Genomic DNA, 18115 nt, shown 5'->3' with positions numbered 1-18115 from the left:
AAACTGTGGGGGCATAAATCTTAAAATTTTCATTTCTATTACAAAAAAAATGAAATCTTTAAGTTTTACGTCCCACGCCTATGCCGGTTAGGCTAAAGGAGACGGTGATGATGAGAAATGAATGATATGGTGGAATGATGAAAGTGGGAGGAAACGGGAGAACGAGAAAACCCACGAGCACGGTGTTAGTCCACCACAAAGTCCACACAGCGCGAGCTGGGATCTAACCAGGGACCCCAAGCACCGGAGGTGAATGCTCTACCACTGAGCTACCGCACCCCCCATTTCTATTACAAGTTATAACAATATAATCCAAGGCCAAAGTTACGTTACCCTCAAAACTAGGGACGGCCAGAACCGGTTCATTTTTGTAATAACGATAATAGTGAACAATAAAGAATGATTTCACATATACAGTCAAATCTTTGTATTTATTTGATTTATATAATAATAATAATAATAATAATAATAATAATAATAATAATAATAATAATAATAAAAAATATATTATTATTATTATTATTATTATTATTATTATTATTATTATTATTATTATTATTATTATTATTATTATTCATGTGCTATAAATATATGAGGTGAGGTGTGGACATTCACATGTGTAATTCATAGACCTAATGATATGGGAATTAGGGGTATAAAACAGTATTTCTACCTTTAATCCAAGGTTTAAACCTTGTATGTTAAAGCAGACGGTTAATGAAAGTGAATGATTATGGAAGAAATTAGTAGAATGAGAACCTCGAGAAAGCCCATGAACACGATGTTGTGCACAACAAACTCGAATCCTGAGATCGAACCAAGAACACGCGCATCAGAGGTGAAGGCTCTACCACTAAGCCAGCATGCCCTGTTGAGAATTAGGGGTTCATATAATTGATTCATAAAGAAATAAATTCCAGACATCATTTAAGAACAAAGAGTGTTAAGTGTTAAAATCAAAAAGAAATCAGTAAAAGTGAATATTTGGTAGGCTAAACACAAGACGGAAATTATTCAACTGCTGACCACACCTCTGAATAAAAACATATTGGTAATAGTGTCACTAGGAGATAGAAAAGTGCTCGCGCGTTAGGAAGTTCCTGGCCTCTCCCGTTGTGCTTGAATCACTGTAAAGAGGAAAAGAAATTGAATGTATCGCAAGAAAAGGGAGTGGAAAATTTTAACAGACTAATCTATCTAGCCGCCCAACCTTTAGTTTCGCGACAAATCCAGCATGGTACGACAAGTACTTGCACCCTGAACCTTTCACGCCAACATGTGTCGCGTCTAACCATTAAACCACAAACATGTCTTCAAGTTACTCGAGTTTAAGATTTCACCGTGACCATTTCCTTTCTCCACTTCACGTTTCTCGTATATTTTGTTGTTTTTATGTATATTCAAGGCGTGTTCGTATTAAGTAAAATTATGAAATGGCACATTAAGTAACAAATAAACAAGGTGTAATTATTGATTTCAAGGTGACTATTATTATTATGTCACTTAATTCTTTCTCTTCCGTAGTGGGAAAACTCATGGGGAGATCTGTATGTAGGATAGAACGATCTTATCTAATTTGTATTACTGAACTGAAAGAGTGGAGTTCGTAAAAGTGAAGTGTTGGCCTTGTAGCCGGGAGATCAATGATCATTTTTAAGATAAAACAGGCGTAAAGAGGCGTTAGATAAGCGTAGAAGATGGCTCAATGACTGAGTTGTTTTCTTTAGTTAGCGAATTCTAATCGTAGTCGCACACAGGGCCGTGCCGTGGAAAATCAGCGCCCGGGGCGAGAGTATACGACGGCGCCCCCATACATATATCCCAAGCAATTTTTCCTATAATTTTTTCCTTTTTTCTCCCGAATTTTTCGCCCCCTTACTTCGGCGCCCGGGGCCGTCGCCCCGCTCGCCCCCTTCCCCACGGCACGGCCCTGGTTGCTCAGTTTATCTTTCTCATGAACATGCAGTTTCACCATCGGTTTCACATTATATATATATATATATATATATATATATATATATATATATATACTAGCAGCGTTCACCCCGCTTCGCTGCGGTCACCCCGGAACGCAATAAACTTTGTTACTTAGATAATTTTTACTTTTTCGCTTTCAAGTGATATGATAAAAACCATAGAAGATTGCACTAATGTTAACATTATATCGCCTGTCATTTATGTTAACCCGCCCCGCTTCGCTGCGGTCACCCCAACCCGCCCCGCTTCGCTGCGGTCATCCCGGAACGCAATAAACTTTGTTACTTAGATAATTTTTACTTTTTCGCTTTCAAGTGATTTATAGCGCCTGTCATTTATGTTAACCCGCCGAGTCACAGGGTCATGCGGGTTGCATATAAGTACGTTTATTTTTATATGATGAACTAACTAATAACAAAGGATTTGTACGTATGGACACCTGAATGGTCAATTATCTCAAGACACTGGTAATTGAAAATTAAAGTGATATGATAAAAACCATCTAGGGTCCAAATCCTAACAACCCCCCAAAAATGAAAGAAATCGGTTCAACCGTATTAGCGTGATGAGCGGACAAAGGATTTTTTCTACGTATGAACACCTGATTGGTCAATTATCTCAAGACACTGCTAATTGAAAATTAAAGTGATATGATAAAAACCATCTAGGGTCCAAATCCTAACAACCCCCCAAAAATGAAAGAAATCGGTTCAGCCGTATTAGCGTGATGAGCGGACAAAGGATTTTGTGCGTTCTCTTTTATATATATAGATATATATATATATATAATAAAACAATGTTTTCTTTATTTTATCGTCCCAGGATTATCCCTTTATAGGCTAAAGGAGACGGATGAGTAGTAATGAAAATGAATGAATGTGAAATTATTGTTTTTATTCTCTCACACGCTCCCCAGGAATCGAACCAGGGACTTCGTACATCAAAGACACACGCACTAGCCACTAGACCAATGAGAAAAGCTGTTTCAGACTTTGATCTTTAGTCACATCTTACAACCATTTTTTTTACCGAGAAGGGAAGAGCCATACTATTTAATTCTAGTTTCTAATACTAATAGTAACTTCTGTACTCTTAAGTTTAATGTTATTTTTCAGAGCCGACGCTAATGAAAAAGAGACGCGAAGTACATTTAAATTCGAGATGATACGAAACATTTCACGAATTTTGTAAGCAATACTAGGTCACCCAAGTCTGTTAAACGCTGTTTTAGAGTTAAATGATTCATAGTATACACATAAAAAAACTCATAATTGTTGTTAATTTGATTTGAAAAACTCAATGAAGAACACTTAACGTTTAAAGATACGAAAATCATTACACAATACACTCCAATACTAATTGATTATGGTTTAAATGTTATATCACTCCTTTGTGGACTTCTCGTTAAGCGGAAGGATTCTAATAACTTCTAAATGAAATAAAGAAAACAATCAGGACAAATTTTGAAGAAAGAATTATAAAATGAGACAAAGTCTCGACAATCCAGACGGGACTTACGAGACGAGACGAAAAAACCTCATTTCTAGTCTCGTCTCATCTCAGATACACTCATACAATGCATAATATCTAGTGGACATCCATTGGAATTTCATTGCATTCATGAATATAAAATGTCGTTCATTGCATGTCCACATAGTTGAGCAAGCTGTAACCATATTGTATTCAACGTGGACGTCAATTGTACGTTCATTTTTGCTGTAATAAGATATATCCATTTTCACATGCGAATGTTCGTGTTTTATCCAACTGTAGATATTATGCGCATTGACGCTAATTTGCTCATAAGCGTTTCGTCATATGTATAACGATGCTGAAAACATTTACTATTACTCATTGTAATGTTATGGAATGCTTGCAGATAGGAAAAAACATCTCACCAACCAAATGTTGGAATTATCATATATATGGAACCCAATCTATTCATTCGTAATTTTGCTAATCTACATACGTATATGTCAAGAAGTAATGCATGAAGAACGTATTCTCTTTTTTCATGCAGCTATTGCCCATTCCGGAACAAAATGTGAACAATAAATACAGAAATTCATCAACAATATTTCCAGTAGTGTTGCACATGAATCGAGACGAGACGAGAGATAAGGTTGTCTCTTCTCGTAAATTCTGTAGAAGTATCGACTCGTCTCGTTTTATAAATTTCTGTACAAAATTTATGCTCTGAGTTTTTTTTTTCTTAATATCATCCAGAAGCCAAGATTCTTCCCGTCACAACAGTCCCACATTTAAAACATACAACAACATTTAAACCTGCATATTTATAAATGGAGTACCTTATGTAATGACTTGCATATTTATAATGGAGTACCATGCATTATATATCTTTAAATGTTGATAAGTGCTCTTCATTATGTTTGTAAGTACAATCATGTTATCAATTTATAGTTTTTACACTATGAATCATGTAATGTTAAAATAATGTTCGAAATCTAAGACTTGTGTAAACTAACGTTCTATACGAGGCTCGAGAAATTTCTTTTTAGTCTCAAAAACGAGCCGAGAATTGTCATGCTTCTTGTCTCGCCTCGAATTTAAAAAGGCACTCATCGTCTCGTAGGCGATACTAAACGGCGTGACAAACACCTTGGCATTTGAAGGCGGCGCTCCAAATTCCCTTTAAATGCTGCTAGCAAATGAGAGGCTAGCGGTATTGCCACATATTTTTTGTACAGATCCACACTGTTCCCTGCCACCTGACCACGCTGTAGTTTGTCTGTTTAGCCATAAGCACATCCTTTTACACTTGGCAACGTCGCGTCAGAGCTTGCGTTTCATTCGTTTAGCTGAAATGCCAAGATGTTTGTCACAGGCTTTAATTTCGAGGAGAACATTGCAATAATCATGGACTATTGTCCATTAGACAAATTAATATTTAACTTCTTTGTGTTACTTGTTTGTGTTAAGTGAGTGTCGAAGATTGCGAATTTAGTTGAAGCACATTAGCGGAGCTATCGGACAAGTTGTTGGGAAATTACATTATTCAAAATTCTGTTAAAGTGAAGTAATTTATTGTAGTTACGTATTCTATGTTAAATAGAAATTGAGCAGGAGGCTATCATGTATTGGATGGAAATAAATATATATTGAAGGCGAACAGGATATAATGTCAATATAGACGTAGTATATTAGTGTACCTACTTACGTGTAAATCTGTGCATAGTTGAGAAAGAATTTGTTACAGATCTTAGTAGGAAGCCTCTGGCTATGATACGATATCGTCAAGGAATACAAGTTGTCCTCCGTGTACTCGGATTGTCAACTGTGTCAACTCGTATTCATCGCATTGTCTTATCTTGTGCGCCGTTATTTTAAGTATTGGCAGTTTGTTTCCCCGAGTGTTCTGTTCATTTAAATTAACGTAGCTATTAATGTATAGGGCCACTAAGAGGTAAGGTGAACAGTTTCTCTCTTATAAAATCAGAAAAATATATTTGAATGTACTCAATTATAGAACTGTTACTGTGTAAGTGTATTAACGATACGTGGCACACAATTGCATTAAACAATACATGTGTTTGGTGAGTACGAAGCACTTACATGTAACATCAGGTCATGCATTTGCATTTATCCAAACTAACGTGTTTTGTGAAGTAGAATCAACTTCTGCATGAGATACCTTAGGACAGAAAAAAAATCTAATAACTGGGACTAAATAGGGAATGTTATTTTTAGATAGACAAACGCAATTAGAAATCCATTTGCACTTTCTAACTGAAAGCAGCTGAAGGTAATTGCATTCCATTTCTTCTTCTCTATGCAATACCTTCTGAACTGTAATCTATTTGCTGATATGATGAAATAAAGAAACAGATGAAAACAAAAATGAAAAAAAAATACTAGAAAAAAAAGTGTTACGCGTAACAAAGGGAAAGTGTGAAATTCGTGTGGCTACCGTAAGTTTCTCCACTCAAATAAATCTTACATCAGGGGTCTGCTCAATCATCCGATTCCGGTTGTCGTATCTTAGTTGTTGATGTAATTTTATGGACGCTAATCTTTCCATCAAAGAGGGAAGTTAATGTAATTATTTTGATGGTCCAGAAAATCAGGCGTATCACGACTGACTATACTTTTTTTCTTCTTTAATAGTTCAAGAAGATGAAGAAACAAGTTTAAATTACGGATTTTAAAACGGAATCTGAATGATCGATGGGATAAGAAGAACTTAGTCATTATGAAGTATATTTACTGCTTCCCTCGGTTTTAGATCTTGATATCAGTAGTGAATGTAGATTCACAGATTACGCTAAATTTGCATTAGGAAATTGCCTCGACAGGAACAGTACTCGCAATTATTACAGCTGACTACATTGTGCGTGATGAACAAATTACTGATAAAAACTGAAGCCAATTGCCTATTATTATTGCAAATGTTTAGCAATCTCTTCTGTTTCCAATATCGTGAGAATTTTCCTTGGATTTCTACTGTTTAATGGGATTAATTCTTAGAAATAAGAATAACAAATACAATCAATTATGATATACTAGGTGGATTAGAAAGTGCTTGCTTTTCTTCTGTGATTCGCATTATTCTGTTATTGACTCCTACATAAAACCCAGATTTGAGTAGAGTTCACAGGAGCTTAAAGAAAACCATGATGTTTAAAGTAACACTACAGTCGCGTGTGAAGTATTTCTGCTACGGAGGTGAGTATGGGGGTGGGCTTGTCATCTTAAAACAAATAAATAAATAAATAGGAACAACTCTTTATTCAGCAGGAACGAACTGGACACCATACCCCGTGTTCTATTAATCCCATCTACCTATATTCGAGTAAGTGGGCTTCGGGTAGGACACTCGCACGGGAATGAAGCAACTGGGAGGTGGAAATGTGGGACACAATATACATATAACGTTGGGAAGAGTTCAGTGAACTGTATACGGAATGGAAAGTAATTTACGCAGAATAAATATACGATTGCGAGAAAAAAAAGGAAAAATATCTACACCTGTAAAAAGCAGAAGTAACAGTTGTTGCGCTGGCCGTGGCGGGCCGAGTGATAAAGACAGTCAACTCTGGAGTGTGGGTTCAAATCTCACCGTCAATAATCATTTTTTTCTGTGGGAAATCAGTGATTAAATGATATTGTGTATCCATCGTACTTGAAATCGGTAATTATTGTGAGAAGGATCAAAGCACTTGATATACACCAACATACAAACGAGGATACAAAAGGTATCATGTCCTAATGTACGTATAACTACATAGGGATCATGCAAGACATGAAACTATAGGAACAAATAGTACAGAGCAAAATATGTTCAATAATGGACATGCCGAAGGACAACATAATGATGAAAGTAAAAGCATGTATTACACACAACGCTAGCAATGGTCGGTTGAACTTCCTTGCACATGATCAGTTGGCTGTTTGACGACCGAAAAAAACTCGTGTCTCAAATATGCTATTCATTTCGTTGGTTAACGGCTGTCAGCTCGTACGTATACAAAACTGCTTCAATCAACAAGAACAACAACAACAAAAAGGAGCCAATGCCGGAAATTGAACCCACAACCCCACGTTCCGCAGTTAATCGTCTTTACCACACAACCAGTACAGCCAGTGTTACTCTTATTTTTGTCTACTTTTTTAATGCGTAGATATTTTGCCTTTTACCTCGTATTTGCACAAATTACTTTCCATTTCGTATATACCTTGTTAAACCTTTTCCAATGTTATGCATTGTGTTCTACATTTCCACCTCCCAGTTGATTCATTCCCGTTTCAGAGGGACACAGACATACTCTTTATAGTCAGAAAACAGTCTGTTCATGGACTTATTTGCTTTAACGGTATTGAATACCTGAGTATCTTTGGCTTTGATTTATATGAGGGATTGGTTTTGTCTGTTTTCTATGAAATTAATAGAAATTTGAATTTGAATTATTTGATTTTACTAATTTCTTCGAGTCTATTTTAAATGTCTCTTACTTCGTCAAAAGTAAATTTTCTTTTTACTTAATTTCAATGTTTAATTTAAGTAACATTAAAATTATATATAACGTAAATTAATTTTGAAAAACCACGGATTTAACAGGACTCAAAGAAGGAATCAGTGAAATTCCAGCCCATTTTCAAACAAAAGAGAAAAATGATTTCTCATATAAATCAAGAGGCTATAAAGATAGCCTCTTGATTTATATGAGAAATCATTTTTCGGCACGGTAGGCACCAAACACCGTTAAGTATAACTTGTAGTCAACCACTCCAGAGATGAACACCCTCATTCCCTGGTTCGATCGCAGCTTGCTCCAAGCAAATTTTATGGTGGACAAACACCGTGTGCGTGGGTTTTTCTCAGGGTTATCCCGTTTCCTCCTACTTATTTCATTCCACTGTTATTATCTATTTCATCATCACCGTCTCCCTTAGCCTCAGTGCGTAATCATGGGACGTTAAACTTTTTTTTAATAAAATAAAAAGAATATGAACATCCTCACTCGTTGTACTCTTATGAGGGGAACCCTATTTAAAGTCATCTGTATTTCACTCTTAACATTCTTTAGGGTGAGGGCGAGGGAGAAATATTGATTTGAGGGTGAAAGCATCAACGTTTCTTTAAAGACTTATTTTTAAGGTGGTATGACCTTAGCAGTATATAATTATTAGACATCGGATTTTTATGCAAATGCATAATTTGTTTGCTTATATGCATCTCTATTAAACTTGGTAAGTGTTTCTAATAACAATAATAGAGCTCGAATTTGAAGTTTTATACTCATATAAATGCATATTTTGAAGGTTAAAGCATATATTAATGCTTAAAAGCATATTCAGCAATGTCTATAAATTTTTATTTTATGTAGATATGCGCTTATAAAATGCAATAAATCTAATTTTAGATTGTATTTTTAATGCATTTAAGTGTGTATGTAATACAATGGCTTTTTGCCTGGGAAGATGAAAGAATGTCTAATTTATGAAGGACTAATATTGTTAGCAAATGATCAGCAGAGCTAAAACGCTTTGAATTGTCAAGATGTTAACAGAAATTTGATAGTGATAAAGACTCATTGTAATATTGCTTTAAAATCAATTCAGAAACAAGAGATGCGAGGAATGCTGCTCGGTGAATGCTTAGTTAGTTGATGAAGTTCAACAAGAGCTCCAGTCAGTTTCTGGTGAACTTGGGCGCTCTGTAGAAAAGAAATTGACGGATATTCTTGCCAGAAACTCTGACACCAAACAATTGAAGCCATGAGAAAATACCTTCAAGGGTTATATTCCAATTTGCCAGAAGAAAGTAGAAACGCTTTCAAAGCCTTGACTGGAAGACCCATCGGAAAACGACCATTAGGAAGACCTAGACGCAGATGGGAGGACAATATTAGGATGGATCTCGCAGAGCTAGGAATACAAAGTAGAAACTGGATCCAATTAGCTAAGGATAGAAGTCAGTGGAGAGCTTTTGTGAACGCGGCATTGAACCTCCGGGTTTCATAGGCCATAGAGTTATATATATATATATATATATATATATATATATATATATATATATATATATATATATATATATATATATATATATATATATATATATATATATATATATATCTTGCTCCTTCTATAAATGTTGTCCGGTAATATCTGTTGATGTTGACAGGTCATTTTTTGGCTACAAACGTAAAACACTGACACTAGAAAATGTAGAGAAGCATCTCGCTATGTACTAGAAGGCTAATTACGGGAAGGAATAAATGCTAAAAATCGAAAATTTATTTTTTGTACATGGAAACATGTGGGAGAGTGAGGCTCGTATTATTTCGTTTTAAGTAAATGCAGTCTAAAATGCAATTGTGAGGAAAAACTAGAAATTGTGTTCTCATATTACTGTATCATAATCTGTGTACACTTTAAAAATGTTACTATATATAAGCTGCAAATATCATAATAAGTTCTGTAGAGAAGTCCCTGAAACTTAATAACACTCTCTATATTATATTTCAGCTACGAAACTTCTGTCACAACTTCCCTGTATGTTTGAAAATGCTCTCTTTTATTGTATTGTTAGTGCATATTTTGACACATTTAACTGCATAGTTGTATGCATATTTCACGAGTTTTAAGTGCATCAAAATCCGATGTCTAATAATTAAACAGTAGTAAAGGGGAAAACAAAATACATTTTTATTTCCAATAGACGGCTGCATTTGAGCACAGTTTCCTGTAAACTAACAATATTAATCCAAGTAACTTTTAGACAAGAAAGCTCTGTCCCAATTGGACAACTAATTCAAAGTTATCGTTACTATAAATTTCATAACAGGACCATCAGGTAAATATTAAATACATACAAGCAGCAGATATAAACAAATCATTGCTCTTGTATCTAATATCTTCTAGGTTCGATCCCAACTCGCGCCAAGTGAACTTTGTGGTGGACAAACACTGTGTGCGGGTTTTTTCGGGGTTCTTTCATTTCCTTCCACTTTCTTCATCCCACCATTTCCTTCCACTTTCTCCATTCCATCATTTCCTTCATTTCTCATCATCACTGTCTCCTCTAGTCTACACGGCATAATCGTTGGACGTAAAACTTAATGATTTCATTTCATTTTCTTATATCTTCATTTTTGAATCCTTGAGTGAGGTGTCTTTAAAGTCTGTGTAAGATGGATAAAATTTAATTGCAAAGGAAATCAAATTGGAAAACTTTTGAGCACACAGCAAGTTGCATCATTTCTTTTTTACTTTTTCTTTCTTTCTTTCTTTTTAAATGTAAAATGTTGCCTCATTCAATTTCCCAATAGTATTCACTCTTAATTCATCCATCATATTTTTAGTTAATTCTCCGTCTCTATAATAAAGGATCATTTCAGTAATTGACTTCGGACACCTTCCTCTGCAATTGTTCTCCATCTTTTATCATGGAGGCATCTCTGTTTGCGTAATACTCGAACTATCTAATGAAATTATTGTTTATTCTTCCATCTACATTTTGCGTACACTAGACGTGCCGAATGATTTGCATTGGAGTAAAAGCAGAAACATGAAATCTCACATTAAAAATAAAGCCACAGTGCATTTCTAAGACAATGGAAGGCGTTGCAAACATCACAAAGAAATATTGGTCAGCAAATAGTATTCGTCAAGGACTTGTTGTTAACTTTTCTTTTAAAAAAAAATCATTTTAGGCTTTACGGTAAATAATGCAAGTACTTCGTCTGACTGTTGAATAAATAATGGTAATTACAGAAAAGAATGTTGACATGATTTTTTTTTCTTTTTCCATCATGGTTCAGTTGTTGTTATCTTTTGGGTCACGATGCCACGTGGGAAAGACCTCGAATTGCTTGGTACGTCTTGCCGGGAAAGAAAAGGCGGGGAATTCCTTCTGAAGTCTGATATCATCGATGTATGTGTATGTACTCACTAGAGAAAGAAGTGAAAGTGTTAGAATCTACTTCTTTTTAATATAGTTAATATCTTTCTTGTTCATCCCAATGCAAAGTGCATATATAATACAAACATAAATGGAATTTTGGCTAAGCAAGTTACTGGTGATATAACAGAATATTAGCTGAATTATTTCACAGTCGGTTACGGTACACTAACATCTCTTCAAATGCCAAATCATTCGTAATTGCAAGGATGTATGATATTTGTCCTTGAGCCATCAACTTTAAACAAGAGTTCACTTAATCTAATTTTGTATTCATGTAATTGGGTTTATATGTTCCCAATTCAATGCTGACTTACAGTTTGTATAGTAAAGTGAATGGGTTAATGGTAAAGTTCTGCTTTATGAACGAAAATATAAGACACTCTCCATATAGATATACAGTGATATATACAGAATTTCACCACGGGAGGTTCAAGCTCCGAAGTTCATACATTTTTAGGACTTATATGCATATTATATGTGATAAATGCATATTTTTTCATAAATCTTGTTGGAGAGGTGAAGAGAATTAAAACCTGGATCGTCTCTGCGTATGTAAATATAACATATAGCTTTTTTACTAGTTAAAAAAGCGTGAACAATTGAAATACTTCGTCTTTAACAGCTCAAGTAAACTTCGGTTTTAACGATTTGGAGTCATTTTTGACTGAAAAAGTGAGATGTTATTGCAAAGAATAAACCAAACTTGAAACCATCAGCTATTCCATTGAGTTGCAGATTTATATTTATGTGCAGTGTTGCAGATATATAACAAATTTCTTCGTAAAATAAATAAATAAAAGTGAAATAAATTTAGTATATTTCGTTGTATATACCTACGTAAAAGTTTAGAAGAAAATATAGCTCTTATTTGAAATATAGAGATAAGAGATTAAGTATATAGTTTCATCACACAAAAGCTTAGATATAACGTCATTATAATTCTGCTACTGTGGATTACTTTCTCTAAAAAGATATCTGTTGTATTTGATTGATTGATTGGGGCGTTTAGTGGGGATGTCAGCTGCGGGACTATTAATCCTACGTTGTTCTAATCCGAATGATAAATGAGTGTATGGATAAGTTATATTCTTTTGAAAGTAATAAGTAAACTTTAAATGAGTGTATGGATAAGTTATATTCTTTTGAAAGTAATTAGTAAACTTTAAAATACGTAATCTGATAAGCGATTTGAGAGGATGTTCTGATAAGTTTCTTCTCTGGTTTCCAGATTATACATAATTCCATATTTTCGCCCCCTCCTATTATTATTTTTTCTTCCCGTAAGTATGTATTCTTGGGGGTCGAGTTGGAATTTTTTAAATATACAAATTTCATACGCCAGGGTTCTAAAAATTCTGGTTGTCTGTGGCGATTGGAAATACCAGTCTGTTGTGTAGCTAATTTTAAGTCCAAAACATTTAGGCCTATGTATCATGTTAGATTTTTTATTATTGTAAAATCTGTTTATTTCAAAACTGATGCCTAGTGGAGAAGAAAATTTTTCGAGCATTGCCATACGCTATATGTTTTTAAGAGAAACTTCTATTTAAAATATGCAAATGTATGCCTATTAGTTTCAGATAAAAGTAATAGTTGGGACACTAAAAAATCTTCTGTTGAAAGAGCATGATAATCAAGGTTAGATCAATTTATATACTACATTAGCAATGCTTAAGTTTCGTATTCGTATTTACTATGGGGAAAAGTGTTGCTGGGAAAATCAATCTAAAAAAAAAAACTCATATACCATTGCTACGTATAACATTGCTTTTCTAATCGAATACGCAACTAAACCTTCAAGTGTTCCCGGTACCAATTTTGAAATATTTGTCAAAAAAAAAAAAAAATTCTGGAGCAAATGTAATTACCTTTTCGCTAATAAGATAAATATTACCTGAAGTTAGCGAAGTATAGCATAGTTTCAGTTTTTCTAGTTAAATATTGTAGTGTTTATCTTTTCTGTTATTTATCTATAAACTAGTAGTTTATGTTATACATAAATATGTGACTTGTTAAATAGATTATTATTATTATTATTATTATTATTACTATTATAATAATACAAACAAAAGCAGTTTTTGTTACAAGACTTGATCCGACCGTCACATGTGAAAAATTATCAAATTTTGTTAAAGACAGTGCTGATATAGACGTACAAAAATGTGTAAAATTAAAAACAAAATACAACAGCTACTCTTCTTTTTATGTTTCCGTCTTGTCAAATAATTTTTGATGATATTTTGAATGCTAATGTATGGCAGGAAGCAGTACTTTTTACTGAAATCTATAGAAGACTGAGAAATAATATTGTGTGTGTGAATACCGTTTAAACTAAATAGAAACATAATGAGCAATCCATTAGATAAGTCAATTATATTGTTTTATCAAAATGTAAATGGTTTAAATAGTAAAGAATTAGATTTTATTGACAAAGTTAATTGCAGTGATTACGACTTAATATGCATATCTGAGAGTTGGTTTACACATGACAAAGTTCATTTTGAACAGCTTACTGAACAAAATAACGTTATACGTAAAGACAGAAACCTTCAACTGACAAATAAAAGTACAGGTGGAGGTTGTATTATGTTGGTAAATAAAAGATTAATGTATGACGTAGTACAGGTACCGTTTCCGAACCTAGATGTGATTATTATAAAGTTATGTATACCCAATAATCCCCCAATACTAATTAGTTTGCACTATCTTCCACCTAACTTGCCACCCAAAGAACTTGTGAATTATTGTGATTGGCTGAATAAGTATTGAGAAAAGATTGAAAATTATGCTTCTTGGGGATTTCAATTCTGCAGGTATTGACTGGCATAATGGAATCGTAAAAACTAACCATTCTCATCTAAAAACAAAACCTGAGAAGATGTTAGAGTCAGCGTCTATATCGAGCAGTATAATCAACCATACGACTCTCAGTTGCTGTATAATATATTGAACCTTGTTCTAACTGATATTACTAAATGGTCAATATGGTTTGATGTGAGTCCATTAGTTAAGGTAGATAGGTTTCATCCGCCTTTCGTATTCGAATGGCAGGTTGACGAAAAGATAAATTTCTTGAATGTAAATACAATTCAAGCTCAAGGTGAGTTATATGACTTTGTAAGAGCAGACTTCTACCAATTATACGAGGACATTAAAAATGAGATGAAATTAGATACGTTTTTAGGAAATGTAAATAACAGTACGGTATTATTGCATGATTGTTTGGAAACTATACTGAAAGTAAATGTACCGAAAAAGCGTATTATACAAAAGAGGAAATACAAAGCTCCTTGAATTACTAAAGAGTTAAAAGCACTAATAAATAAATAATAATAATAATAAATTGTAAAATTTAAGAAAACTGGTAATTTAGTCGCTTATGAAAATTTTTGGTTTTAAGAAAAAATGTTAATAGAAGGTACAATAAACTTTTAAAATGTTATTTTGAGCAGTTGGAAAATAGCATTTGTACCAACAAAGTGTATTTTTGAAATAACTTTAACAAGTCCCAAGACAAAAGTGTACCAAATATAATTTTGTTCAATGGTACCACCATTACAGGAGTAAAGCAAATTGCTAAAGTTTTTAAAGATGTATTTTATAATAATTTTAATTTAAAAGTTAATACCCTAGATTGTGCTGTAGTTAGTAATCTAAAGAGCAACAATATAACAACTCCAGTAATATGTGAAAATGATGTTGCTGAAGTAGTAAGTAAACTTCGGCCATTAGCATCTTCAGGACTGGGAAGCTTTCCAAATAATATCCTTAAAGCATGTTCGAAAGAAATAGCTCCAGTCTTGTCAAAAATATACAATATCTAATTAAGAACTGGGCCATTCCCATCTAAATGGAAACATGTATATGTGGTACCGGTTTACAAGAGTAATGACAAATTAAATCCGAACAACTACAGGCAGATAACCTTATTGAACATATTTTCTAAAATTTTTGATACTATCATTCACAAATATGTGTTTTTTAATGTAAAAATATATTGCAAAAATCACAGCATGGCTTTTACAAAGGGAAATGTTGGAACCAATCTCTGTAAAATAACGGATTTTGCCTTCTATGCAATGAAAAGTAGATTACAAACTGATGTTATATACATTGACACGAGTAAAGCTTTTGATTCGGTTGACCATAGATTACTATTTAAAAAACCGTCAAACACAGGTGTAACACCGTTGTGTCTAATTTTTTAGAGCTATTTGACTGGTAGAACATACCAAATTAAAATTGGAAACGTCCTGTCATATTCAGCCAGTATTAGTAACGGTGTTCCTCAAGGTTCTCCTCTGGGCCCATTACTTTTCCCTATTTTTATTAATGACTTGCCAACAGTCTTAAATCATTCCAATGTTTTACTTTCTGCTGATGATGTTAAGGTTTTTAGAGTAGTAAATCATATTTAGGACAAAGTTAGGCTATAAGATCAATGGTCGAAGTGATGGCATACCGCTCTGGTTTTTTAATGAAGGCATACCGCCTCTGGTTTTTCAATGATCAAGACATACCGTCACCGGAAATACCTTTAATAAACCTATTTTTATACACAGTAATTGACGAATAGCTTAGCACGTGAAAAAATTGTATTTCTTATGTAGAAATAATTTCTAAGTTGTCAACCCAGACATTTTTATCTTTTTCCTACCTTTGCTTTTAAAAGTGAGATGTCTTTAAAGAAGTTCATCTAGTTTATATTTCTATGTGCCATATTAGTTGTTTCTTTCTTATGTATGTATATGTCTTCTTACCTTAATGCATATAAATGTCGTGTTTTGAACATGGGTGGATTTAGGAATTGTCTGCTGTGGTGGCAGATCTTCCGGGGGTTTCTAATACCCCTCAGTCAAGTGGGGATCCCTGAGTTTTCCCACAGGAAATTGTTACCATAAAAACCTGTTTTTTTTTTTTTTTTTTTGTTATTTTAAAGGGTTTTCGTGTATAATTCTCTATAATAAAATATAATTGATTTTTTTTTTTTAAGAAAATTGTTGGCTGGAAATCAGTCTCTCCATGTCCGCCCCCGTAACTACAGAGAAGCTCTCCGATGATTTTCAGTCATTATGTAAATAGAAACGCCATCTTTAGCCAACATACCCTCACTGTGTTTCAATATTTTAATAGTCGGTATGTCGAGTCAAAATCGTAATAAAACATACCGCCTCTGCTTTTCTAGACTTCGAACACTGTACAAGATGACTTAAATAGAATCATTATGTGGTACAAAGATAACGGTATGAGTATCAATTGTCTGAAAACTAAGTGCATGACCTACAGTAACAAATCGCAATACTATGTAAGTCAATACGAGATACAAGGTACTGTAATACAGAAAGTTGACACAATGAAGGATTTAGGTGTAACATTTGACAGGTCACTATGCTTTGGTGATCACACACAAAATGTATGTAATGAAGCAAGAAAAATAATCGGTTACCTGTTTAATCAATGGTCTGCTTTCTGTCAATCAAATACATATGTACTCTTATACAAATTATTGGTAAGGTCGAAACTAGAATATGCATCAGTGACTTGGAACAGCCTAACAAATACTCTCGTAAACAAACTAAAGATGGTGCAAAAGTGTTTTATTAGAATACTTTGTTTTAAGTTAGGATTTGACTATTATTCTAGCACTATGAATATTGGATAACATATTTTAATTTGGAACGACTGACTGACAGGAGAAAATTGATTGAATCTGTATTTGTAGAAAAGTTACGTGACAACGAATGTACCTCAGACTATATTTTTTAAAAAATGTAGATTTTAAAGTTCTAACATATGATACAAGGGTAAAAATTTTATTGCAACCGCATAATAGAAAACATATTTTAATCTGTAGGATTTTAAAAAGCTATAATGAATTCATATCTTAAAATATGACTTTATTTTATAAATTTTAATATAACTTAGTAGTTTTTATTTTTTACTTTTAGTTTTTGACACTTTTTGTTTAATAATTGACGTATACTACACTGTCAGTGTTTTTATTATTAATAATTTATGTTAATGATGTAATCATAATTTTATCACTTGTACTATATTATATTGCTAAAATAATATAGAATAAGACAAAGTGCTGTATATTTGCTGTATTTAGCTGTTCTCAGCACGTAAAAATAGTTTATTATATTATTATTATTATTATTATTATTATTATTATTTACAGATCTTCATGGGAGCACATATTATTCGGTGTTCACTAATCTTTGGGAGGCACAATTGAAATATCGATCTTTTGAAGCCAATAACTTGGCTTTATAATTTTTCACATTCTCTTTTTCGGAGTTACGCAGAGTTGACATTTCTGATTATTTCTTTCCATCTTGTTTGGTGTCATGAGCGGACCATGGGGAGGGGGCGAGCGGGGCAATTGCAAGAAGAAGAAACTTTCTTATTTTAAATATAAATAAAACCCATTCCAGAGTTTGGAGCTCTTAAACGTAGCTCTAAGTAGCAGTATTACAACCCACCGCTCCCCAGAAGTCCGTTCTGGATACACCCCTGCTTGGTGTAACACATCATCTTGTGTTAACTTCTCATTCAAATCCATATTCACACAAATCTAATTATTTTCTTTTTAGTCTCCATCGTCTTCGCTAATATAGTAAATTGTATATTTATTTTCTTGGAAAGAAGTTCTTCCTTAGGGAAGGAGGTGATACACGTCCTAAATTAGCACCATCCGCATTTTGTAGAAAA

At 33.6% G+C, this 18115-nt stretch overlaps 1 protein-coding gene across 3 annotated transcripts in view; it reads right to left on the bottom strand.

Moving 5' to 3' along the window:
- The window catches only part of LOC145680782 (proton channel OtopLc-like), a 159797-nt gene that overhangs the window by 51716 nt on the left and 89966 nt on the right, over positions 1-18115 (bottom strand). The gene's annotated exons all lie outside the window — the stretch shown is intronic.

Source organism: Thermobia domestica, chromosome 3 (genome assembly GCF_964235325.1).
Source record: "Thermobia domestica chromosome 3, izTheDome1.hap1.1, whole genome shotgun sequence".
Classification (NCBI taxonomy): Eukaryota; Metazoa; Arthropoda; class Insecta; order Zygentoma; family Lepismatidae; genus Thermobia; species Thermobia domestica.
Note: the sequence above shows the minus strand (reverse complement) of the source record. Positions and strands in the feature narration are given on the sequence as shown.